We start from the raw sequence: 25314 nt of genomic DNA, 5'->3' as shown, positions 1-25314 counted from the left end.
AGGCCATGACAGGATTTGACCCGTGGTTCAGTTTACTGTCCCCACTCTAGACAGTCCCTTAATACCTTGGACTTTCCTAGTTCCCCTTACCTATGAAATCTCATATATTCTCTATCCCATTCCCTAGGGAATAACAACAAGATTTATTCAGCTTTTGGTTTGGGGCAAGCATATTCATCATTATTTCAATTTTCAAATGAAGAAACTATGACATAGAGAGGGTAAGTTCTGGGCACACAGGTAAGTAGCAGAATAGAGACTTACTTAGACTTAAATCTGTCTGATTTTAAACATTCCCCTCCCACCTCCCATCTATAACATTTGAAGCTATGTGCTGTACTGCCTCTAGGACTGACAGAATAGCTAATTTAGCTTTGAAAAAATGTATGCTATTAGTCGTTAATAATGGCGTAAGATTTTTCTCATTTATGAGAATTACAGAATCATGGCCCTTCATGGTTGGAAGAAACATTAACGATATCAAGACCAGACTCTTGCCGAACTTAGAATCCCTTCAACAGCATCCTTGTCAGTCATGCTACTTTCATTTAAATGCCTTATTGCCTCTGTGAGCAGCCATGAGTTTTTGTCTTGCCTTCTGGAATAACCCAGAACAAGCCTGTTCTCCACATGAAAGTTTCTTCATATGCCCTTCCTTTCAGCATTAACCAGATTTTTTTCGTCTATCCGTGGTCTTACAAATATGATGTTCACACAATAGAAAGGAATGGGCTACTGATACGCAGAGCAACATGGCAGAATCTCAAAAACATGCAGAGATGAAAGAAGCAAATAAGGTCCATACAATATGATTCCATTTATATGAAACTCTAAAAAAGACAAATCTTTAGTGACAGAAGAGAAATCATTGGCTCCTTTGGGCTAGATGTGGGGTGAGGGGGATTGACTGGGATGAAGCACAAGGAAATTTGGGGGATGATGGAAGTGTTCTGTATCTATATCTTGATGGTGGTGGTGGCACATGGGTGTATAAACTCGTCAGATTTCATCAAAATGTATACTTAAGAGGGTACATTTCAGTGTGGACATATCTCAATAAAGTTGATTAAAAAAAACAGAGTTCTCAGAAATGAGCATGGTGCTCTAGCTGTTGTTTCACCAGTACCGAATGTGATAGAACTATTACTTCTCTCCATCTGGATACTTTGCATCCTATTAATAATTTACCTGTTCTAAGGAACTCCTTCATATTGTTGGCGTACATTAAGATCATACTTCACTAAAACCTTTCATATGTTTTATTATCAACTCAGATATAACTCTTCGTGCCTACTTTTATAATTGATTCTTAAAATGCATTCTCTGTACTCTCAGAGCACTCTGTTCATAAACAGCACTGTGATCATAGCATTTACCTCATTCTGTTGTGCTTTTTCTATTTCAGTGTCTACCTCTCTGACTAGACAGTGAGCTCCCCCTGCAGAGCCATAGTCCCTTTTGTATCTCTGGATCCTAGTATAATAACTGGGTGTAACAGGTACTCAGTAAATGTTGTTTGTTTGAATACTAATGAATGAAGGAAAACACTTACTCTTCAGAACCCATCTCTCAGATATATCTCCTCCAACAAGTATTTTCTGATTTTCTGCTCCTCAAAGCTAGGTTAAATGTTTCTCCTGGCTGCATCACTAACCCTGTGCTTATCCATCACAGTATATATTATTGTGTTTTTCATATTTCAAGGATATTCGCTGTACTATTATTTATAGTAGTAGAAAATGGGAAATAACTTACCTGTCCAACAACAGGGAAATGGTTAATTATGATTCATTATCAGTGGAATCTATACTGTCATTAAAATAATATTTTTAAAGACTTCTTAAAAACAAGGGAAAATGTTTCTGATAAAATGGTAAGAGAAGAGAAGATGCAAAAGGCTATATAGATTCTTAGGTTTAAGAAATGTAAAATTATGTGTGTACACACATGGAAAAAAAGACTAGTAGGTTATAGATGGTAGGAGTGTTTATCATTTCGTAAGGGAATTATCAGATATTTTATTCTTTCTTTTTCTTCATCTTTTTTTTTTTAACTTTTCAGAAAATATGTTACTATAACCAGGATAAAAAGCTATTAAGAATATAATTTAGAAGAGAGGGAGACATGACAGCTAAGTGTAATGAGGGACAGAAAAAGGACATTAGTGCAGAAACTGGGGAAATCAGATTAAAGTCTGTAGTTAATGTATTGTAGCAATGTGAATTTCCTAGTTGTGTATCATGGTTATGTAAAGTGTTAACATTAGGGAAAGCTGTGTGAAAGTGATATGAGAACTCTACACTATCTTTGCAACTCTTCTGCAAGTCTAAAATTATATCAAAAAGTAAAAAAATACGATCGAGTGTTAATAGGATTATAAACTCCTTGAGGACAGAGAATGGGTCTTGTTCACCATGGCATACCTTGGGCTGTATCAGGCATAAGTAGATACTTATTAAATATTGGGTTGGCCAAGAAGTTTGTTCAGTTTTTTCCATAAGATGACTCTAGTAGTGCTTAGCTGTCTTTTAACTTCATTCGAAACAATTTAGTTAGATTGTATTGTGACAGCTGTCATATCAGGGTACATTAAAAAAAAATCAAAATTGGTGAATTTTTGTGTAGCCATTTTAATATTGACGATGGAAGAAAAAAGCAACATTTTCGGCATATTTTGTTTTATTATTTCAAGAAAGGTAAAAATGTGACTGAAACACAAAGCAAGGATTTGTGCAGTGTATGGAGAAGGTGCTGTGACTGATCGAATGTGTCAAACGTGGTTTGCGAAGTTTCGTGCTGGAGGTTTCTCACTGGACGATGCCCCACTGTCGGGTAGACCAGTTGAAGTTGATAGCAATCAGATAGACATTAATTGAGGATAGTCAACATTATACCATGGGGGAGATAGCTGACATACTCAAAATATCCAAATCAAGCGTTAAAAATCATTTGCACCAGCTTGGTTATGTTAATTGCTTGGATGTTTGGGTTCCACATAAGTTGAGCGAAAAAAACCTTGACCGTATTTCCATATGCGATTCTCTACTTAAACGTAACAGAAACGTTCTGTTTTTGAAGCAAACTGTGATGGGCGATGAAAAGTGGATACTGTACAATAATGTGGAACGGAAGAGATCATGGGGCAAGCAAAATGAACCACCAACAAGCACACCAAAGGCCCGTCTTCATCCAAAGAAGGTGATGATGTGTATGTGGTAGGACTAGAAGGAAGTCCTCTATAATGAGCTCCTTCTGGAAAACTAAACGATTAATTCCAACAAGTATTGCTCCCAGTTAGACCAACTGAAAGCAGCACTCGATGAAAAGCATCCGGAATTAGTCAACAGAAAACGCGTAATCTTCCATCAAGATAACACAAATCTCATATTTCTTTGATGACCAGGCAAAAACTGTTACAGCTTGGCTGGGAAGTTCTGATTCATTCACTGTATTCACCAGACTTTGTGCCTTCAGATTTCCATTTATTTCAGTCTTTACAAAATTCTCTTAATGGAAAAAATTTCAATTCCCTGGAAGACTGTAAAAGGCACCTGGAACAGTTCTTTGCTCAAAAAGATAAAAAGTTTTGGGAAGATGGAATTATGTAGTTTCTTGAAAAATGGCAGAAGGTAGTGGAACAAAACGGTGAATATGTTGTTCAGTAAAGTTCTTGGGAAAATGAAAAATGTGTCTTTTATTTTTACTTAAAAACCGAAGGAACTTTTTGGCCAACCCACTATTTACTAAATGAACGGATTGAGGTGAAATTGTATATTTTCTCAGTTTCTGCTATTCCAATTATTTTGACTCAAGTTTCAACCTCTTACGGTGACATTGCATTTCTAAGTTGTCATCACCCATTCATGCAATAAATTTTTCTTGAGTATTTATGACGTATAGTATTATATATAATATACTAAGCCGCACAAGCACTCCAAGATAGTCCCCTGGCACTTGTGAGGTAATGAGGAGGTCAGATCTATACAGATATTTATAACAAAGGGTGGCTGTGATAAGCACTATGTGAGGAGTGCCAAACAAAATATCACGAAGGTGGAGAGAGCCTAGGGAGCCTATCCATTTGGGAGATTACTTACTGAAGAAATGCGTATTCGAGGAAGTGAGATTTTGAATTTGCGGTGGTGACATTCTACCATCACATATCAAGAAGAGAGGTGATATATACAATGGAATAATACTCAGCCATAAAAAGAAAGAAATTGAGCTATTTGTAATGAGGTGGATGGACATAGAGTCTGTCATACAGAGTGAAGTAAGTCAGAAAGAGAGAGACAAATACCGTATGCTAACACATATATATGGAATCTAACAAAAAAAAATGTCATGAGGAACCTAGGGATAAGACAGGAATAAAGACACAGACCTACTGGAGAACGGACTTGAGGATATGGGGAGGGGGAAGGGTGAGCTGTGACAGGGCGAGAGAGAGGCATGGACATATATACACTAACAAACGTAAGGTAGATAGCTAGTGGGAAGCAGCCGCATGGCACAGGGATATCGGCTGGGTGCTTTGTGACCGCCTGGAGGGGTGGGATAGGGAGGGTGGGAGGGACGGAGACGCAAGAGGGAAGAGATATGGGAACATATGTATATGTATAACTGATTCACTTTGTTATAAAGCAGAAACTAACACACCATTGTAAAGCAGTTACACCCCAATAAAGATGTTAAAAAAAAAAAAGAAGAGAGGTGAATACCTTTATCTTCAGAATGTGGTCTTTGATTGAGATATTTGGGAAGAGGAAGCCTTTCATTGACTTGAGTCATACTGGGAGAACCAGCCCTTCCCTTTCTACTTGTTCCTGAAGGCCAAGGGTCAGGAGAGGAAAGGAGTGGAAAGGAGAGGTGGAAGAAACCAAGAGGAGTGGAGTAGCCTTCTCCCCAGGACTCCATTACATCCTTGATGTGTATTTAGAAGCATGAAGAGTTGTGGACTCCTGGTTTTTATATATGAATCTATATTGTGTAGTTCTAGTGGTTATTATAACAAAGATTGGTGGGATATTTTGTAGCATTCCTATAGATTTATATGTGTGAAACACCGTATATGGTGTACTCATTCACCATTCCCCAAGTATTCACTGGGTGGTTTACACAGGAAGGTGATCCCATTCAGTTCCCACTGCAGGCTCCCTGTGGGAGAGGAGTCTAGGACTATCATCATTGTCAGTCTCCAGGTGATTGGATTGCATTTCAGAGAAGTTAAATAACTAAGTGAATAGTTCGGTACCACACAGCTACTATGTGGCAATTTGTAGAACCCATGTCTTCCTCCTCCAAATTAAATGCTCTTCCCAGTCTGCCTACTAGTTACTCAGACATTTTGCTGAACATACATAGTTTTTGAGAGTTAAGTGAAATACTAAACAGTTTCAGTTGCTGACCTTATTGAACCCAGTCAAGAGGTTAGGTCAAGGAAATAAATTCCTTTCCAACAGGAGACTAAGCCACTCCTTTTATACCACTTATATGCTAGAGACTTTCTATTCCAGTCTGTTAAGAAAGTAACAGTCTGCTAACCTTTACCCTGCATACCTTTTTTTAGAATAACCATTAGATGTTTTCAGTTTTGAAAATACTGTGATTCAGTATCTGGCATTTGCCAGGCTGCAAGAGGTCTTCATTGCTTTTACTTTGTATGATGGGAATTGAACATAAATAGCTAAAAAAAAGGAATATTTTTATTATACAAATAATAAATATTTATTGTAGACAAATTCAGAAAATACACATTGCCTGTTACCACTGTAATCCCACTACACTGAGATAACCACTGTTTACATTTTGGTGATGAGTTTCATATATACTTTTTTCACAAAGTGAGTAATACAATATGTGTTGCATTGAGATCTGCTCTGTCCATTCAATATGTATTGTGAACCTCTTTCCATGTCAATACATAGACTTCATTTTTAATGGCTATATTCTATTATATGGATATGTAATAATTTCCCATACTGATTCTAGCTTATTCCCAATTTATAATTATTATCGACACCATTGTAATGTGTTTGTACCTCTGGCTTTGCATAGTTAATTAGCTAAATTTCTATAAGGAGAATTGCTGGGTCACAAGGTATATGTGGCTTTTTTTAATGCTTTAAAAAGACACTTTGTCAGGCTAAAGGTAAAGTTTAGATATACAGTCGACCTTTGAACGGCATGGTCCACTTATACATGGATATTTTTCAATAGTAAATACTGCAGTACTACCTGATCTGCAGGTGGATGAATCCGTGGACATGGAGGGTCCACTATAAATTATTTGCAGATTAACCCCCTGCATTGTTCAAGGGTCAGGTGTAGTAAGTGGAAACTTCTCTCATGAAGTGTCCATACTACTTTACTACTTGAAGACTTTTCATTAAAGGACTTTTCCAGTCTGTTAATGAAGTTATTTATGATTAATCACTGATTAACTGCTATTGAAAATCAGTGTGTTCCTTTTAAATGAAAACTTTTATCAAAGGAAGATCTCTCTTTTAAGCCTCTCCCTCAGCCTAGAAGCTCTGGTATGTTTCTAGGGAGTTTTTGCAAAGTTCCCCAGGTGGTTCTGACTGCTTTGGACCAGTGCTTTGGGTCTTTTGCAACAGAGTGAACTTGATAACCTTCATTGGGGTAAGCAAGCCACATTAGTCTGCCACCAGAACAAAGTTCCTTTGAAGTTTCCTGTTTTAATTGAGAAATGTGTATAGAATTTATATTCTATTCCATAAAATATTATTTTGTTTTAAAAAGAATTTTATGGTTTTATTATTTAATCCGAAATCTAAATGAATTTTATTTTCTTATATATGAAGGAAGGGGTTTACATGATTTTTTTTCCCAAATGGATAACCAGTTGTCTCCATGGCATGTATTAAATGATTTATCCTTTCTCCACTGATCTGGAATGCCGTCTTTATCATACACCACATTCCGATATACACGTACATAGGTCTGTTTCTTTGTTCTATTTGGGAATATATTCCTCTGTGAGGACCATGCTGTTTTAGTAACTATGGCTTTGAAGCATTTTTGTTAGCCAGTTATTTAATCCTGTAATAATAAACAATGACATTGAAGATCACATCTGTACCCCAGCTACCAGCCTCATCTCTTGCCACTTACCTGTAATATACTCCTTCCATCTCTGGCTGTATACTTCCCCAAGTGTTCCTTACTTTATCAGATGGCCATGCCTTTGTGCAAGTCATTCCCTTTGCCTGCCCTCTTCTCCTAACGTGGTTAATTTGTCCTTCAAGATCCATCGTAGGTTCATCTTCTGTAATTCATTGCACTCAGTTTAAAATAATAAAACAGAAGAATCCTTCAAAGTGTCCTGGGTATTCAGTGCTCCTTTAAGTGCCTGCATGCTTTTTCTTACATACTGCTTCCTCACACTGCGTTACCTGGCAATTTCCTGCTTAAACTTTCAGGCTCTGCTCAGGGGTCACCTCTGGAGGAGCCTTTTTGCTCTATCATCAGAGTTCCCTGCTTTCTTCCATCTTGCCTTGTACATGCCTCTATTGTAAGATTTTTCATAGCGCTCTATACGATAGTATATATCTGGAAGTAGTGCTGTTTAGTAGCTTGGTTTTATTTTTTTATTTATTTTTAAAATTTATTTGTTCATTTATTGGCTACATTGGGTCTTCATTGCTGCACGCGGGCTTTCTCTAGTTGTGGCAAGCCGGGGCTTCTCTTTGCAGTGGCTTCTCGCGGAGCAAAGGCTCTAGGCACGCGGGCATCAGTAGCTGTGGCATGCGGGATCAGTAGTTGTGGTTCGCAGGCTCTAGAGCACAGGCTCAGTAGTTGCGGTGCACGGGCTTAGTTGCTCCGCGGCATGTGAGATCTTCCCGGACCAGGGCTCAAACCCGTGTCCCCAGCATTGGCAGGCGGATTCTTAACCACTGTGCCACCAGGGAAGTCCCAGTAGCTTGGTTTTAGAATTAAATAGCCTAAGTTCTAAACCTGACTTTACCACTTTCCAGTTTTGAAACCTGCTATCAGTTATTTAACCTTCATAAGCCTCGGTTTCCTTAGGTGTAATTTGGGGATAATAATAGTCCCTTCCTTATAGGGTTGTTTTAGGACTAGATGAGAGAATACTTCTGAAATGCTTACCCAGTATTCAGAACATAGGTGGCCCTGAATAAATACTACTTCTTATTATATCTGTCTCCACTACACTTTGTTTAAGACTGTCTCTTATTTACCTCTGAAACCCAATATTTAGCCCAGAACCTGGCAGGGAGTAGACTGATGAATAAATTACCAGCTCAAAACTCTCCCCTCCTGTTTCACTCTTCTCAGTGGCACTGTCGTTGCCTTTAGAGTCATCTTTAACTTTCGTTCTCATTTACAACAAGAAATTTGTTGTGTATTTATCATGATCCAGGCACTGTGTAAGGCCCTGGGTGAAAAAGAGAAAAAGATACTGTCTCTATCCATCGGAGCTTACAGTATAATAGGGGAAGTAGTTTAAAAATAAAACAAAAATACTAGAGTCTGTAGGCTCATTTTACCATTTGCTCTACCTTTGTTTATGGTTGTAAATTTTCAAATTAAGTTTTAAAGTAAATACATGAATATGTGTAATTATTAAATGTTATGTGCTATGAAGAATAAAGTGGTCTGGGGAGTTTATATTTAAGCTGAGACTGGAGATTGAGAAGGAGCCAGCTAGAGGAGAGGGTGTTTGACCAGGGAGTAGCATGTACTGTGTTATAGGAGAGCAAGTCTTAGCATAGTCAAGAAATTGAAAGGTCAGTGCGTATTAGAGCAGGGACGAATGGAGAGAGTTGATGATAGTGAGCAGATAAGCAGAGTCCACATCACTTGGGATTTTGAAGACCAAGAGGAGGAGTTCAGATTTTATTCCTGTTACAGTGTGATGCTGTTGAAGACTTGTAAGTATGGAATAAGCTGACCTAATTTACTGTTTTTTAAATGTGTCTGTCAAAAAGATTGGAGGAAAACATAACCATACAAAATCTATGGGATGCAGCAAAAGCAGTTCTTAGAGGGAAGTTCATAGCGATACAGGCCTTTTTCAAAAACAAGAAAAATCTCAAATAAACAACCTAACCTACCACCTAAAAGAACCGGAAAAAGAAAAACAAAAAGATTGGAAGGAGACAAGGATGGGAGCAGAGATGCCAGTTGAAGCTATTGCAGTAGGCAAGAGATGATAATAGCAAGAGAGAAGGAGAAAAAGGAACACATTTGAGAAATATTTTGGAAATAGACTCAGTGGGACTTGTTGGTGGATTAGAAGTGGGAGAGGAGGGAGAGATAGGAATAAAGATTTATGGCTTGAGAGCTGTATATTGTGTTATTTATTGAAATTTACTAAAACAAATGTTTTGGGAGGAAAGTAAACAGTCAAAATTGATTATATTAAGTTTAAGATGCTTTAAGGAGTCCAAGTGGAAGTGTCAAGTAAGTAATTGAATATGGGAGAACTAAAGTTCCAAAGGAAGTTCCATGCTGCAGATAGAAATTTGAAAGGTTTCACTGTAAGGATAATAATTAAAGCCGTGGGAATGGATGCTGCCATTTAAGGAGAGAATAAAGGAAAGGGGGCTTGGTATTAAATTCTGAATTACTTAACATTTAGAGAATAGGTCAGAGAAGGATGAAGATGAGAAGTAAGAGTCGTAAAATACAAAGAAGGAAAACCAGGGACGTGAGATGCCACAGAAGCCCTGTATCCCTAGCCAATGCCTAGAACAGTGCCTGTCCAGGGCTAGTGTTCAGTAATCATTGGTTGAATGAAATCAAGAGATTATTTCGAGAAGGAGGGAAAGGTTAACAGAATTTAGTGCTGCTGAGAGACCTAGTAGGATGAGGGCATAAACTATTCATTGGATTGGTGGGATAGATATTGCTTGTGATGGAGGCAGAAGTCATATTGGAATGAATTGAACAGAACATGAATGGGAGGTGAGAAAGTGCAGATAGTATTTATTTACTTAACCACTTTAACAAAATTTGGCTGTGAAAAGAGTAGAGAAATGGAGTTGTACCTGAAGGGGAGTATGGGGTCAAAGAAGAATTTTTGTTTGTTTCTTAAGAGGGGACATACTAGAGCTTAAATCTATTATATAGATGGGAATGATCCAGGAAAGAGTGAGTGACAGTTGGAGGGAAAAGAGGAGATAATTATGAGATTGGAGTTTATGAGTAGGGAAGAAGGGAGGTGATCAGGAGTGTAAGCAGAGGGATTGTTCTTCAATAGCAGGAGGAGGGTCACGTCTGTTGAAACGGAGGAAAGAAGGGAAAACGCGCATAGATTCACATAGGTTTATACAACTGGTCATGAGAAGATGATAAATTTCTAGTTTTAGGCTTGTTTAGGTTCTCAATGGAGAATCAAGGACATTAGCTGAAAGAGATGGGAAGGCTGTAAAGGAGGGAAAAATGGGTAAGAAAGAGCTTTGTTGGAGAGGGGAGGAATTAGAAATCGAGTTTACTAGTGAAATCTAGTAGGATTGCCAGCTAAGATTGAGTGCCCATTTAGTGACTTTGAATTTATGGTGAGAGTAGTGTTCCTAGTTGAATGTTTTTTCATCAATATTCTTGGTATGGAGAAGGCAGTTTCTTGAGTTCTGGAATTATGGAGTTTGAAAAAAAGAGACCTTGGAAGAGGATTGAGGGTTTTTGCAAGGGAGTGATTATAATTTTTAACTATGAAATCTAAGCTAGATAAAGAGAAAAGGTTGGGAGAGGGAAGATGGGATCAAAGGAATTGAAGGTCTTATGGCAATTGAAGAGTCATTTTCATGGGGCACTTGAGCAAGTGAACTAGAAGGATCAAATAGTGGATTGAGTTTGGTGTGACAGTGGGAGGATGTGGCTGAGGCAGAGGAGGGAGAAGGTCCTTGGAGCTGAGCAGTTTACAGAACTGGGAGGCAAGGTGTTTGCCTGGGTTACCCATTTGGATGCTGAGGTTATGTTGAATGTGATGACTAAGTGTGCTGGAGAGTTTAACACTGAGACAGATGTGCTAAAATATCAGAGAGTGATAAGTGTTCTGCAAATAATTAAAATTGGACTCTGGGATAGACAGCTTCTTCAGACTGGGTGGCCAGGGAAGGCCTCTCTGGGCAGGTGACATCTGGTCAAATCTGACTGATCAGATGATGAGTGGCGAGAATACTTCTGGCAGAGGGAACAACTAGTACAAAGGCTCTCTAAACTGGATACAAACCCCTCACTTCTGAGGAACAGAAGGGAAGCCAGTAAAGCTGGAGCTTATTCCACCAAAAAAGAGTGAAATGAAATGAAATGAGGTTGAAGTGCAGTAGGAGGGTGAAGGATTTTGAAACTCACAGCCTGGAGCTTATGTGCGGTAATGTGGTAGCCAGCCTCCAAGATGGCCCTGAGGATCCTCTTGAGTTCATGCTTTTGTGTAACCCTCTCTCACATTGAATAGGGCTAGCCTGTGTAACCAATGAGATATTGAAGCAGTGATGGTATGTGATTTCCAGCGCTAGGTCGTAAGAGACATTGCAGTTTCTGCTTTGCTCTCTTAGACCACTCATCTGAGGGAAGGCAGCCTGCCATATTGGAAGGACATGTAAATAGCCTGTGGGAAGGTTCACATGGAGAGGAACTGAGGCCTCAAGCTAACAGACATCATGTGAGGGAGCCATTGTGTAAGGGGCTCCTCCAGCCCCAGATAGACCTTCAGGTGACTGCAGCCTCTCATGTGTATTTCATTCGTGAATATTCTGGTGTATATGTCTAAAAGCTAAGGACTCATTAAAAAAAACACACAAGCATAAGCATAATGCAGTTATCACATCTAAAAAATTACTAATTCCTTAATATCACATCAAAAAATCAGTATTCAGTTTTCCCCTGATTTTGTAAATTTGATTGGTTTGCATCAGGATCCAAACGAGGACCAAAGTACCATTTGGTTAATGTTTCCTAAGTCTTTTTTTATCTGTAGGGTTCCCTCTCTTCTTCCCCACAATTTTTCTAAAAATTAACTCGATCATGTGTCCAGTAGTTTCTCACCTTCTGGATTTTGCTAATTGCATCCCCATGGTGTGCTTAACATGTTCCTCTAGTATTTCATGTAAACTGGTAGTTATATCTAGAGGCTTGTTCTAGTTCAGGTTCTTTTTGTTTGGCAAGAATACTTTATAGGAGGTGGTGTTTACTTCCATTAGGAGGCATAATAAGCAGTTGTTGTCTCATCTTACTGTGATGTTAACAGGTATTAAAGATCAGTGCCTTGCTGTGTTATTCTATGTTGCAAAATGGTGATATTCTAACTCTGTCATTTGTCTTCATTAATTAGCTGGAGAAACTTTCCCATATCACCTCTGTGGTTAATCTGAGGTACACTTCATTCAGGAAAGGCAGGAAAAATGCTTGATTTCTTTCCCTTTACTTACCAGTTTTCAGAATAATAAGTTGGTTCTCTAGCATCATCCAAAGGAGACCAATGAGTTTGTTTAAAAATAGTATCATGAACTCATGGATTTTTAACATATTTGATATATGTGAAACCATTGCAGTGATTATTTTTATTGATGCTTCAGATTGTCCCATTTTTAACTAGTGGGAGGAGGCTCTTCAAGTTGACTTCTGAAGGCTTTTTATAGATAACATCCTTGCTTTTTGATATGTAAGATGTCTGGGGCTTATCTTGTACGTTTTCTGTCCCAGTTCTGAATCAGATGTTTCTTTGCGGAGCTCTGGTTCCTTTCAGTGGTAAAGGCTGTATGTGAATTTTGGGTGCTTGATCATGTATATCACACTTTTTAATAGATGCTAATCAGAATGTATAAAGAGTTCAAAAAAGGTCTTCTTTCACTTTGAGTTCAAATGGATAGAAATGCTATTTTTCTTAATCTAAGAAATATGGAATGTTTTTGTTTGTTTGCAGGAAAATAGGAAAATGAAGGCTTTAGATAGAAAAAAATAAAGTTTTAACTTCTCTTTTAAATTGTGTGTCCTTCTTCTGCCATACTTTATTCATTATGTCCAGTGAAGAGAAATGCTAACAAGCTTTTCATATTTCTGGCTACATAAAATGAGGTAGTGTTTAAAGATTATCATTATAGCTTTTGGTTTATGTATTTCTTAAGTCTCTTTTTATCTCTAGATTCCCCCTTCCACAGACACATTTCTCCCACAGACACATGTCTTCTTGGCATTTTTAGGAGGGTATAGTATTTTATTTTGAAATTTTTTGCTTTATCATAATACTCTTGGCTTATGCTACATCACTAGTGAAAAAAGCAGTTTTTGTGACAGGCATAAGGAAGCCTCTTTTCTGGATATTTTGATCATTAAAACTCATTATATAGAGAGAGGGAAATGAATTCTACAATTTGAATGATTATATATTTAAATTATAAATCAAGTTAGAGGAGAATGAAATACTGCCCGCCTTATGAGAAGACTCTGGAATACAGATTTTTCCCCCATATTTAACAATTTGATCCTTCCCTTTTCCCCAGTATTCAGGATCTAGCTCATCAGTTTTATATATGATGCATTAAACTTTTCATTCACTCATTCATTCATTCATTCATTCAACAAATACTCATTGAGCACCTACTCTACACCAGACATGGTACTAGGAACTGGGAATGAAGAAATAAGCAAAGCAGGGAATTCCCTGGCAGTCCAGTGGTTAGGACTTGGTGCTTTCACTGCGGTGGCCTGAGTTCAGTCCCTGGTTGGGGAACTAAGATCCCACAAGCTCCGTGGCACAGCCAAAAATAAAGAAGAAAGAAATAAGCAAAGCATTTGCTGACCATCACAGAACTTTTTATCTTGTGGGAGAAAGACGGTCAAGCAGTCACATTACTACATATGTAGTAGTATGTAGTAATACCAAACCCTGATAATTGCCTTTTAGGAAAATATAGGGAGCTGTAAGAGTGATACACAGGGGGATCTGTCTCGGTCTGGGAGGTTAGGGAAGGCCTCTTTGAGAAAGTAACATTTAAGCAAAGACTGGATGGAAAAGTAGGAGTTGGCCAGATGATCATTTGGAGCAAGAGCCTTCATGTAAAGGGACTCACATGTGGAGGTACTAAGGGAAGAAGGAGCTTGAACCCTTGGAGGAACTGAGGAAGGCTGGTTTGCTGGAGACAGAGAGGAAGGCAGGGTGGTAGGAGAGAAGCTGGAGATGTAGGCAGGCCTGGGTCTTGCAGGGTATTGTCGGCCTCATTCTCCCCTAGAGATCCAGAAGTCCAGCCACTTAACCATCGGTGACCCAGACTCTAAGGCCCAGGCAGGCCTCCACATAACACTTCCTGGGACCCGTTGGTCCTTCTCCTGGGAGAGTATGGGGAACCTCTGAGTTCAGCTTCTCTCCCCCTACTTCTTGAGGGTCCTTTCTTTTTTCTTTCTTTTATTTTAATTGAAGTATAGTTGATTTACAATGTGTGCTAGTTTCTGGTGTACAGCAAAGTGATTCAGTTATATATATATATATATATATATATATAATATCTATCTACATATATTGTCTTTCAGATTCTTTTCCATTATGGTTTTTTACAAGATACTAAGATATTGAATATAGTCCCTGTGTAATACTGTAGGACCTCATTGTTTAGTTTATATAGAGTAGTTTGTTTGTATCTGCTAATCCCAAACTCCTAATTTATCCCTCCCTCCTCCATTTCCCCTTTAATAACCACAAGTTTGTTTTCTATGTCTGTGAGTCTATTTCTATTTTGTAAATAAGTTTATTTGTATAATTTTTTAGATTCCACATGTGATATATGATATTTGTCTTTCTCTGTCTGACTTCACGACGTATGATAGTCTCTAGGTCCATCCATGCTGCTGCAAATGGCATTATTTCATTCTTTCTTATGGCTGAGTAATATTCCGTTGTATATACGTACCACATCTTCTTTATCCATTCATCTGTTGATGGACACTTAGGTTGCTTCCATGTCTTGGCTTTTGTAAATAACGCTGCTATGAACATTGGAATGCATGTATCTTTTCGAGGGTCCTTTCTTAATAAGGGAATAGTTTAAAAATTATTCCTGCCTACTTTGTACCTAAGAGTGAAAGAGATTTTATTATAAACAGAATTATTTTGGACTGATCTTCAGAAACCTTTCCTCCAACAATTGTACCTTTAAAATTTTTTCATGTCTCATCTGATCCTCACAGCAAGTGTATAAGGTATTTATTATTTTCCTCATAATATATAAAAGGTACTGAAGCTCTGAAAAATTAGACAGTGCCCAAGGTCAACTTAACAAGTAGTACAAGGACTTCCCTGGTGGTCCAGTGGCTAAGACTCTGCACTTCCAGTGCAGGGGGACCGGGTTCGATCCCTGGTCAGGGAACTAGATCCCACATGTTGTAACTAAGAGTTCACAAGCTGCAACTAAAAGATCTCACATGCCGCAGCTAAGGATCCCGCATGTGGCAACGAAGATCCTGTGTGCCGCAACTAAGACCCGGGGCAGCCAAATAAATAAATAAATATTTTTTTAAAAAACAAAAAAAACCCCAAGTAGTAGTATAACAAACAGTAACTGGATACTATGTCTTCTAACTACAAAACCAGTGGTCTTTGTGCTCTGTTCCTCCATTTGCTTTGAATGCGAGGGCTTCTAGCATATTTTGATGTTAATATTTGCATTTTATGTTTTTTTAAATTGAAGAATAAATCATAAAACCTTAGAGAGGAAGGAAGGGAAATAAGGTAGAGGGGACGGGGATAGGAGCAAGACTGCTTTGAGTATAGTGTATTTGTAGATTTGACTCCGTGCAAATACTTAAATATTATAAGGCAAAGTTAATTTTCTTTAAAAAAGCAATCCTTGAAAATTGAAAATAACAAGAAACAAAGAACCTAAAATTTAAAACTCAGTAATTTGAACGTTATATCCTTAATGGTATATACCCTAAGGACAAAAAAAGAACTGCAAAAAACAACAGCAAAACAAGAAAACCCTTCAAGTGTACCCGTATATGATTGGCGATGGTGTCAGTATTGTCATTCAGAGATTGGTGTGTGTGTATTGTCAGATAAAGTAAATGAGTACTTATGTGATATTTTATCATTTTCAGTGTTGTTGAGATTCCGATTCTCAACATAGGTGAAAGGAGATGCAGATATAAAATAAAAGAAGTTAATTAAAACCACGTTAGGGCTTCCCTGGTGGCGCAGTGGTTGAGAGTTCGCCTGCCGATGCAGGGGACACGGGTTCGTGCCCCGGTCCGGGAAGATCCCACATGCCGCGGAGCGGCTGGGCCCGTGAGCCATGGCCGCTGAGCCTGCGCGTCCGGAGCCTGTTGCTCCGCAACGGGAGAGGCCACAACAGTGAGAGGCCCGCGTACCGCAAAAACAAAAACAAACAAACAAACAAAAAACCATGTTAACTTGGTTTTTTAAAAAATAGGCTTATTTTTCTAGAGCAGTTTTAGGTTCACAGTAAAATTGAGCACAAAGTACAGAGTTTCCATATACCTCCTTCCCCACACCCAACCCCTAGTTTCCCCTGCTATCAACATCCTGCACCAGAGTGGTACACTTGTTACCATTGAAGAACCTGCAATGACACATCATTGTCACCCAAAATCTACAGAGTTTACATTAGGGTTCATTCTTGGTGCTGTATATTCTTTGGGTTTTAACAAATGCTTAATGACATGTGTCCACTATTACAGTATCATACAGAGTAGTTATCACTGCTCTAAAAATCCTCTGTGCTCCCCCTATTCCTCCCTCCCTCCAACCAAGAACCCCTGGCAACCTCTGATCTTATTTCTACCTCCATAGTTTTCCTTTTCCAGAATGTCGTGTAGTTGGAATCATATGGTATGTAGCCTGTTCAGATTGGCTTCTTTCACTTAGTAATATGTATTTAAGTTTCCTCCATGTCTTTTCATGGCTTGATAGCTCATCTCTTTTTAGTGCTGAATAATCCATTTTTAGTTTATTTATCAATTCACTTACTGAGGTACATCTTACTTGCTTCCAAGTGTTGGCAATTATGAATAAAGCTGCTGTAAACGTCAGTGTGCAGGTGTTTGTGTGGAAATAAGTTTTCAGTTCCTTTGGGTAAATATCAAGGAGTGTGATTGCTGGATCATAAGACTGTAGTTTTGTAAGAAACCGCCAAGCCATCTTCCAGAGTGGCTGTACTATGTACTGCATTCCCACCAGCCATGGTGAGCATTCCTGTTGCTCCATGTCTTTGTCAGCATTTGGTGTTGTCACTGTTTCAATTTTTGGCCATTCTAATCAATGTGCAGTGGTATCTCATTTAATTCATGATTCCCTAATGACATAATGTTGAGCGTCTTTTCATATGCTTATTTGCCATCTGTGTGTCTTCTTTGGTGATGTGTCTTGTTCAGGTCTTTTGACCATTTTTTTAATTGGGTTGTTCATTTTCTTATTGTTTTAAGCATTCTTTGTATATTGTAGGTGACAGTCCTTTATCAGATATGTCTTTTGCAAATACGTCTTTCACATTCAGTGGCTTGTCTTCTCATTCTCTTGATTAACTTGATTTTGAATTGGAAGGTTTTGGAAGAACTCTTGATATATTTTATCTTAAAAAAACAAAACAAAACAAAAAAACTACCTGCTACCTTATTCCACTGAAAAGCCCTGGAAGCAATGATCAACCCAGTAGCCGTATGTAACCCTAGTGCCCAAATTACAGTCTCAAAATACCAATTCTCACAAAAGGAAGCAGGATTCCTTGGATAGCTTATCCACTTCTGCAGTAGGAATTATACAAGATAAAGCTAAACCTAGAATTTCTTGTTACACCATATTACAAGGAGGTCATCAAAGACTACAAGGTCATATCAAAAGGGCCCAAGAACATACATGAAGAGACTCCCTTTGGCCAGTGATGAGACAATTTGAATACCAATAAAAACATTAACTGATACATTTATGAGTTCATGATGATACTTTATAAAAGCTTATTGGTTACCATTTGTTAATGCTGCATTAAGCATATATTTTTCTTTTCCTATACAAATTGATCTGGCTTCTGGATCTGAGTACCAGTTTATAAGAATTACAGAGGACAGAGCAACATGTTAAATACCAACATGGGGGTCTAATAAGAAAAATCCAGACTATAGGAAACCCTACAGGACAAATAGCCTGGTTTCTTCCACAAATAAGTTGCAAAGGAAAAACACATCAAAGCAAACAAACTAACAAAACCTTGTATATTTATGAGACAACTGGAAATTTGAATAGCCACTGGTTACTTGCTGGTATTGGAATTATTAATATTTTTAAGTGTAATAGTGGCAGTGTGAATTTTTAAAGAGTTTTTTTTTTTTTTTTATGTATTAGGGATGAATACTGATGTGTTTATCCATGAAATAGGTTTGATTTGAAACTAATGCAGAGGCAGGGAGACAGATGTGGGTTGGATACAGATGAAACAGTGTTGGCCAGGAGTTAACAATTATTTAGGCTGATGATGAGCACATGAAGGTTCATTATATTATTCTGCCTACTTTTGTGCTTAAATTTTTCCATAATAAATTTTTTGGAAATCTCCCCTAAGGATTCATAACCATGAACTGGCCCATGTGTGGATGTGGATTTGAATTCATACTGTCTGTGTAGCATGAGAAACTCAGGCTAATTTACTTTAAATTGTTCTTGGGTTAGTAGTTCCTCCAGGAACCTGACAGAGCAACACAAATATTCTCAGGAGAAAAAATACCCTACTTAGGACTCAAACAAGTTCCACAAATAAAATTCCACAGAACAGAAGCCCACGATGAAAAATCACAAAGCACTTAGGACACAAGCCGCAATGAGTGAGTCAGCAGAAATAAAATCACCTGATTTGAAAAGACTATATATTGTAATGATTGGAAACTGAACATAAAGTAAAAATATTTGATATCTTTAAAGCAATAAAAACAGAGATTAAAAGCATAACTAGGTAACTGAGACCATCCGAAATAACTAGGTTGAAAGTCCCATACGTTGTGGCCGGGTTTTTCAATTGCTGTGCGTTGTTGTAGAGCTATCTGACTAGCTGTTTTAAAAGATATTAATAACCAGATATGTTTTAAAAAGAACCATTTCAGAACTGAAGAACACGATTATTGAATTTAGTAGTTAATCAACAAGTTAAATAGCAGATTAGACACATGAAGAGAGAACTAATGAGCTAGAAGATAGAGCTAAAGAAATTGCCCACAGAAAACCCAGAGAGACAAAGAGAAAATATAAAAGAAAGATTAAGGCATGTGAAAGATAGAATGAGGTCTAACGTAACGTCTAATCAGAATTCTGGAAGGAGATAATAGAAAAATTGGGAGAGAGGGAGTATTTGAGGAGATAATGACTGAGATTTTCCAAAATTGATGAAAGACTTGAATCCTCTGAATTAGGAAGTTCAAGCAGGATAAAGACAGAGAAATATCCCCTAAATACATTGGCAAATATAAGATCGTAATAGTGGCCAGAGAGAGAAAGCAGACTGTTCTCAGACTACAGGTTGATAGCTGACTTCTCCTTAGCTGGAGTGGAAGCCACGAGACAGAATGCTGTTGTCGAAGTGCTGAGAGAAAAATAATTATCTTTCAAAAATGATGACAAAATCTTTATTTTGAAATAAAGACCATTTTATGATGAATGGAGGAAATAGAAGAGTGTTTTTGAGCTTTCAGTTATAACACAGTAGTTAAGAGCTTAAGCTCTGGAGTCAGCTTGAGTTCTGCTGCCCTTGACTATGTTGTTTAAGCTGTCTGCTTCAGTTTCCTTCTCTGTGAAATGGGATGACAGTAATACACTTTGTGGGGTGTTTTAAATAAGTAAATGAGTTATTAAATCTCTAAATGAGTTGTGACTGGCCCATAGTATGTATTCAGTAAATGTTAGGGGTTATATTACCATATTTTATTGAATTTAAGATGCCATCAATTATAAGACATGCCATTATTTTATGCTCCACTAAGAAAAAAGAATGCTGTCAATTAACTGTAAGATATAAGATGGCATTAATTGTAAAACCTGTCTGGATTTCAGAGATGTTAACATATAAAGAAAAAAATACCCATCTCAGAATTGATGGAAGGAATATAGCTTTCCACTTTCCACTCCCACGATAACTAGCTGGTTATTCCAAAACCATTTATTGAATAATTCATCTTTTCTTCACTGATTTAAAGAGTCCTTTTTATCATAATTTCCCTTATATGGTGCATTTCTTTTCTCCTTGATTGACTAGAGCTTCAACTGTGGAATCAACAAGATTAGTATGTTGGATGAGGGCTAGTGGGAAGGGAGATTGAATGTAAGCAACATAGAAGGTTGTGATATCAGGAATGAGTAATTCTTGGGAGAGAGGTTTGGAGAAGAGTTCTTTTTGGATAGGTTGAGTTGGAGATTGGAGGGACATTGTGATAGAAATTCTTATCAGGTTCCCAAATTCTCTCCTCATCTTGGCCAATTCCTTCTTCTCTGCTTCTTTCCAAACCACTAATTCTCAAACTTACGCCTACATCAGAATCATCTGCAGGGCTCCTTAACACAGATTGCTGGCCCTGCCCCCAGAGTTTCTGATTCAGTAGGTCTTAGTAAAGCCTGAGAATTTACATTTCTATCCAGTTCCCAGGTGATGCTGATGCTTCTGGTCTGGGGACCACACTTTGAGAACCACTGCTCGAGACCAAGTCCTCTTCTTTTCCATCTAGATTATTCTAATGGCCTCTAGTTTGGGCTTCTTTTCCCAGTTTTCCTGTCCTTTAATGACTCCTGACACAATTTAGGATTATTGTAGTGAGAGTAGAAGTAGAAAGAAAGGAAGAAACCTGAATGACATTTCAGAAGAAAGATTAATGGCCTTTGGAGACTGCGTCGATGTGAGAGAGAAAGGAGCAGGAAGCAAAAGAGGCATTTTCTGAACATTGCCACCAGATTTACTTTTTTCGAAAACACTTCTTTCATCTTGTTATTTCCCTGTTCAAGAATCTGCAGTGTGATACATCTAAAATGAGATTTATTTGAATAAAATACAACTGACAGTTGACACCCAACCAGTGTGGTTTCTCCTCTTGTGTCTAAGTCAGATCTCATTATGACAAATGATTTTGCAAGTAGAACTCTGCATTACCAAATACTTTCAGGCCCGTGCCAGTGACCTACTTTAAGCAATATCCAATTTAACAATTCCAGTTCGGCAAACTAATTTGGATAGCATTTTAGGACTTGTAGAATTCAATCTGAAATACATTTGTATAAAGACTGTTGATTTCTAAGGGTTAGTTTATACCCTATTTAGAAATCCTGTTTATTGTATGTATATCATTATTTTTATCTCATTATACACTATGCTTTCTTGTATTTACCTTTTTCTTATGCTTGCTGTTTGGCCATAAAAAAGGGGGAGACATTGTGCCAAATATTTATATTTGCAATTACAAATGCAAATGAGGCAAGAGTGCATGTTTGTACAGGTGGGATGAAATGAACAATGACAGTGAAAGCCTGTTTATCAAGATCATTATTTGTTGCTCCTGGATTGGAAAATAAGTATAGAGATGGCGCTTTGGGTTTTTAAGATATTTAGTATGTGACATATTTTTATTTTTTAATTTTTAAAAGCTGATTTTTCTTGTTAATTTTATGTTATTTGGTCCCATGTGTGGGTGAGATTTTATTTTATATTTTTTAATATTTATTTATTTGGCTGCGCTGGGTCTTAGTTGTGGCACTTGGGATCTTCGTTGTCACATGCGGGATTTTTAGTTGCGGCATGTGGGGTCTTTCAGTTGCAGCATGCGGAATCTTTTCTTAGTTGCGGTGTGAGAGCTTTAGTTGCGGCATGTGAGATCTAGTTCCCTGACCAGGGATTGAACCTGGGCCCCCTGCATTGGGAGCACAGAGTCTTAACCACTGGACCACCAGAGAAGTCCCTGGGTGAGATTTTGAAGATGTGGGAAGTATAGCTAGCTGTAAAAGAATGCCAAATATTTGTATTTTAAAAAACAACTTTATTATGGTATAATTTACATACCATAAATTCACCCATTTTAAGTATGAAATTAAAACATTTTCAGTAAACTTACACAGTTGTGTAGTCATCATCACAACTCAATTTTAGAACGTTTCCATCAGCGCAGAGACCCTTTATGCCCATTTGCTGTCAATCCTTGTTCCAACTCCCATCCCTAGGCAACCACTAATTTACTTTGTCTCTGTAGATTTGCCTTTTGTGAACATTTCATTTAAATGGAATCATAAAATATGTAGCCTTCATGGGTGGCTTCTTTTACCAAGCATGTTTTTGAGGTTCACCCACGTTGTGTAGTATGTATCAGTAGTTCGTTCCTTTTTATTGCTGAGTAGTTTTCCACTGGGTGGATGTTCCACAGTTTGTTTATTCATTCACCAGTTGGTGGACATTTGGGTGATTTCCACTTTTTGGCCTATTATGAATAATGCTGCTGTGAACATTCATATATACATAAATGTTTGTTTTGACAGTACATAAATCTTTAATAACCAAATGAGAAAATCAGAAAATTTCATTGCATAATATTTTAACCTGAAAATAAAAAATCTTATCTAAGACCATGTCAGATTGCATTTTTGCATTATATTAATTCCTTATTAATCCCTTAAATCCCTTTCCAGACTTGCAATTCAACAATAATCCTGTTGTTTTATTAAGGTGATAAAACTTTATATTGTAGAGCTTCACACTTAAAAAATATTTTCATAGTCATTATCATTTGAACCTCACAGTAGCCTCACAACAGGTGCATAGGACGAGTATTATTGTCTCTCATTTGTTGCTGCCAGAGGGAGTCTCCATCCATATTCTGAGGTATTTGCTGTAGAAATCTCATCAAGATGATGCTTCCAGTTTGTAGTGTACACACGCATTGGGCAGCACCAAAGGGCTACTCTTTTCTTTTTTTTTTTTTGGCCACATGGCATGCAGGATCTTAGTTCCCCAACCAGGGATCAAACCCGTGCCCCCTGCATTGGAAGCATGGAGTCTTAACCACTGGACCGCCAGGGAAGTCCCCACAAAAGGACTACTCTTATATGTGATATAGATACATGTTTGCAGTCTTTGTAGCTTATTCATTCCATAGATATTCATTGAGCATCTACTACATATCAGGCACCGTTCTAAATGTTGGGGATTGAGATGTGAAAGATTTAGTTCCTGCTCTCAAGGAAGTAACTATCCATAAGAGCTGTATAAAGGAAAATAAGCTATAATACTGAGCCATGGGAACCCAGCGGAAGAGTATCTAATCTGGAGGGCCTTTGGGGGATAGGGAGGAGGTTATCAGACTGTATTGATGATAATAATAGCTAATACCTAGTTAATAATAACACTTGATAATAATAGCTAGTAATAGTAGCTAGATAATAATAATAGCTAATACCTAGCGTTTACTCTCTCCCAGGCATGTTCCAAACACTTTGCATATATTTACTCATTTAATCATTACAGGAACCTGGTGAGGGCAGGTAGTATTTTTACCCCTTTTTACAGATGAGGAAGCTACAAAACTAAGGTTGGTAACTTGACCAAGGTCACATGCCCAGTAAATGGCAAATCTGGAATTTGAACCAGGCAGTGAGGCTCTAGAATCTGTGTCTCCTGAAAAGGTGTCTCACTGGAGGTGACACCCAGGCTGTGTCTTGAATGACAGCTTGTACTTAGCCTTGCAGAACGATGATTGGGTTTTGTCTACATGGTTTTCTAGACAAAGAAATACCACGAGTAAAGCTAAAGAAAGCACAGGGTTGAGAACGAGTGTGGCAGGCTCCTTGTACTACTTGTGAAGAAAGGTGGGTGGCAAGAGATAAGACTAGAAGGACAGGGCTGGATAATGAAGGGCCAGGGTGCCAGCTAAGGAATTGGGGTTCTGTCATCTAATTTTTAAAGTTATACCAAAGATACCACTTTTTCCTTTGTATTAATTTTATTTTTGTTTTGCTTTCATCCTTTTTTATTGTGAAATATATCACACAACCAGAAAGTGCATAAAATACAAATGTAAAACTTAGTTATTTTAAAATAACCACCTCTGAGGTCAAAGAATAAGACATTGCAGGGAGGGACCCAGCAGCTCTTTTTAGTGACTTTTCTAGTGATCCCCCCCCACTCCCACCTACAGGTAACCACTCTTCTGATTTCTTTCTTTCCTTCCTATGTACCTCTAAACATTATAGTTGCGGCTGATTTTGGACAGAGTCACATGCTATATATATTCTTTTGTTTGTGGTCATTATGTTTGTGAGATCCATCCATGTTGCTGTATATGGCTGTTGTTTCTTGATCTTCATTTCTGTATGGTATTCCATTTTATGAATACGCCAGAATATATTTATCCATTCTACTCTTGAGAATATTTGGCTTGTTCCCACTTGGGGGCTGTTATAATAGTGCTGCTCTGAATATTTTTGTATATCTTTTGGTGCACATGTGCATGAATTCTTTGGGGTATATACCTGGGAGTGCAATTGCTGGATCATGGAGTATGTCTGTCTTTAACTTTAGAAGAATAATGCCAAACTGTATTCCAAAGTGGATATAACAGTTTACATTCACACAAGTAGTACATGGTTGTTCGGGTTGTTCCATATCCTTGGCCACACTTGTTATTATCAGACTTTAAAATTTTTAGTTATTCTGGTATATAATGTTATGTCATTATGATTTTCTTTTTTATTTTCCATTGTGATTTTCTTTTGTATTTTTCTTACTATTGAGGCTAGACACCTTTTCATATGTTCATTGGCCATTTAGATAATGTAGTTTGTTTGTTTATTTGGTGATGTGCCTCATCTTGCCTCTTGCCCATTTTCCTATTGTTATCTGCCCTTTTTTTCATTTTAGAACTCTTTATTATTTTGAATATGAGCCCTTTATTGGTTTTATATGACCTGCTTTTTTGTTTTCCTGAGGATGTCTTTTGGTGAACAAAAGCTGAATTTTGGTATCATTATATTTGTCTGTTTTTTGATAATAGATACTTTTTGTTTCCTGTTTAAGAGATCCTTCCCTATGCCTAGGTAATGGAAACTTTATCCTACATTGTTTTCCAAAAGCTTTATTATTTAACTTCCCCTTTGGGGTAGATAGTTCAACTGGAATTGATTTTTGTGTATGGTAATTCTTAATTAACTTATTAGTGCTCCTCTGCCTTTAAGATATTTTTTTATATTTTGTCCAGATTTTCTGGGCTGTTTTTAGCAAGATAGGATGGTTCGTCTGAATTACCTAGTTTACCATTCCCAGAACCAGAAATCTCTTTTAAAGTTTTAGTTTCACTTTGACTTCAAAA

At 37.7% G+C, this 25314-nt stretch overlaps 1 protein-coding gene across 8 annotated transcripts in view; it reads left to right on the top strand.

Annotated features, from left to right (window-relative positions):
• TNRC6B (trinucleotide repeat containing adaptor 6B) overlaps nt 1-25314 on the top strand; it is a 250005-nt gene that overhangs the window by 29388 nt on the left and 195303 nt on the right. The window contains exon 2 of one of the 8 annotated variants that reach the window (XM_060306214.1): nt 128-221. The exons of the other annotated variants lie outside the window; for them this stretch is intronic. The gene's annotated coding sequence lies outside the window, so the exon portion shown is untranslated. The remainder of the gene's footprint in view (nt 1-127; nt 222-25314) is intronic. 8 annotated transcript variants of the gene reach the window in all.

The sequence above is a fragment of the Globicephala melas genome, chromosome 10 (assembly GCF_963455315.2).
Source record: "Globicephala melas chromosome 10, mGloMel1.2, whole genome shotgun sequence".
Taxonomy (NCBI): Eukaryota; Metazoa; Chordata; class Mammalia; order Artiodactyla; family Delphinidae; genus Globicephala; species Globicephala melas.
Note: the sequence above shows the minus strand (reverse complement) of the source record. Positions and strands in the feature narration are given on the sequence as shown.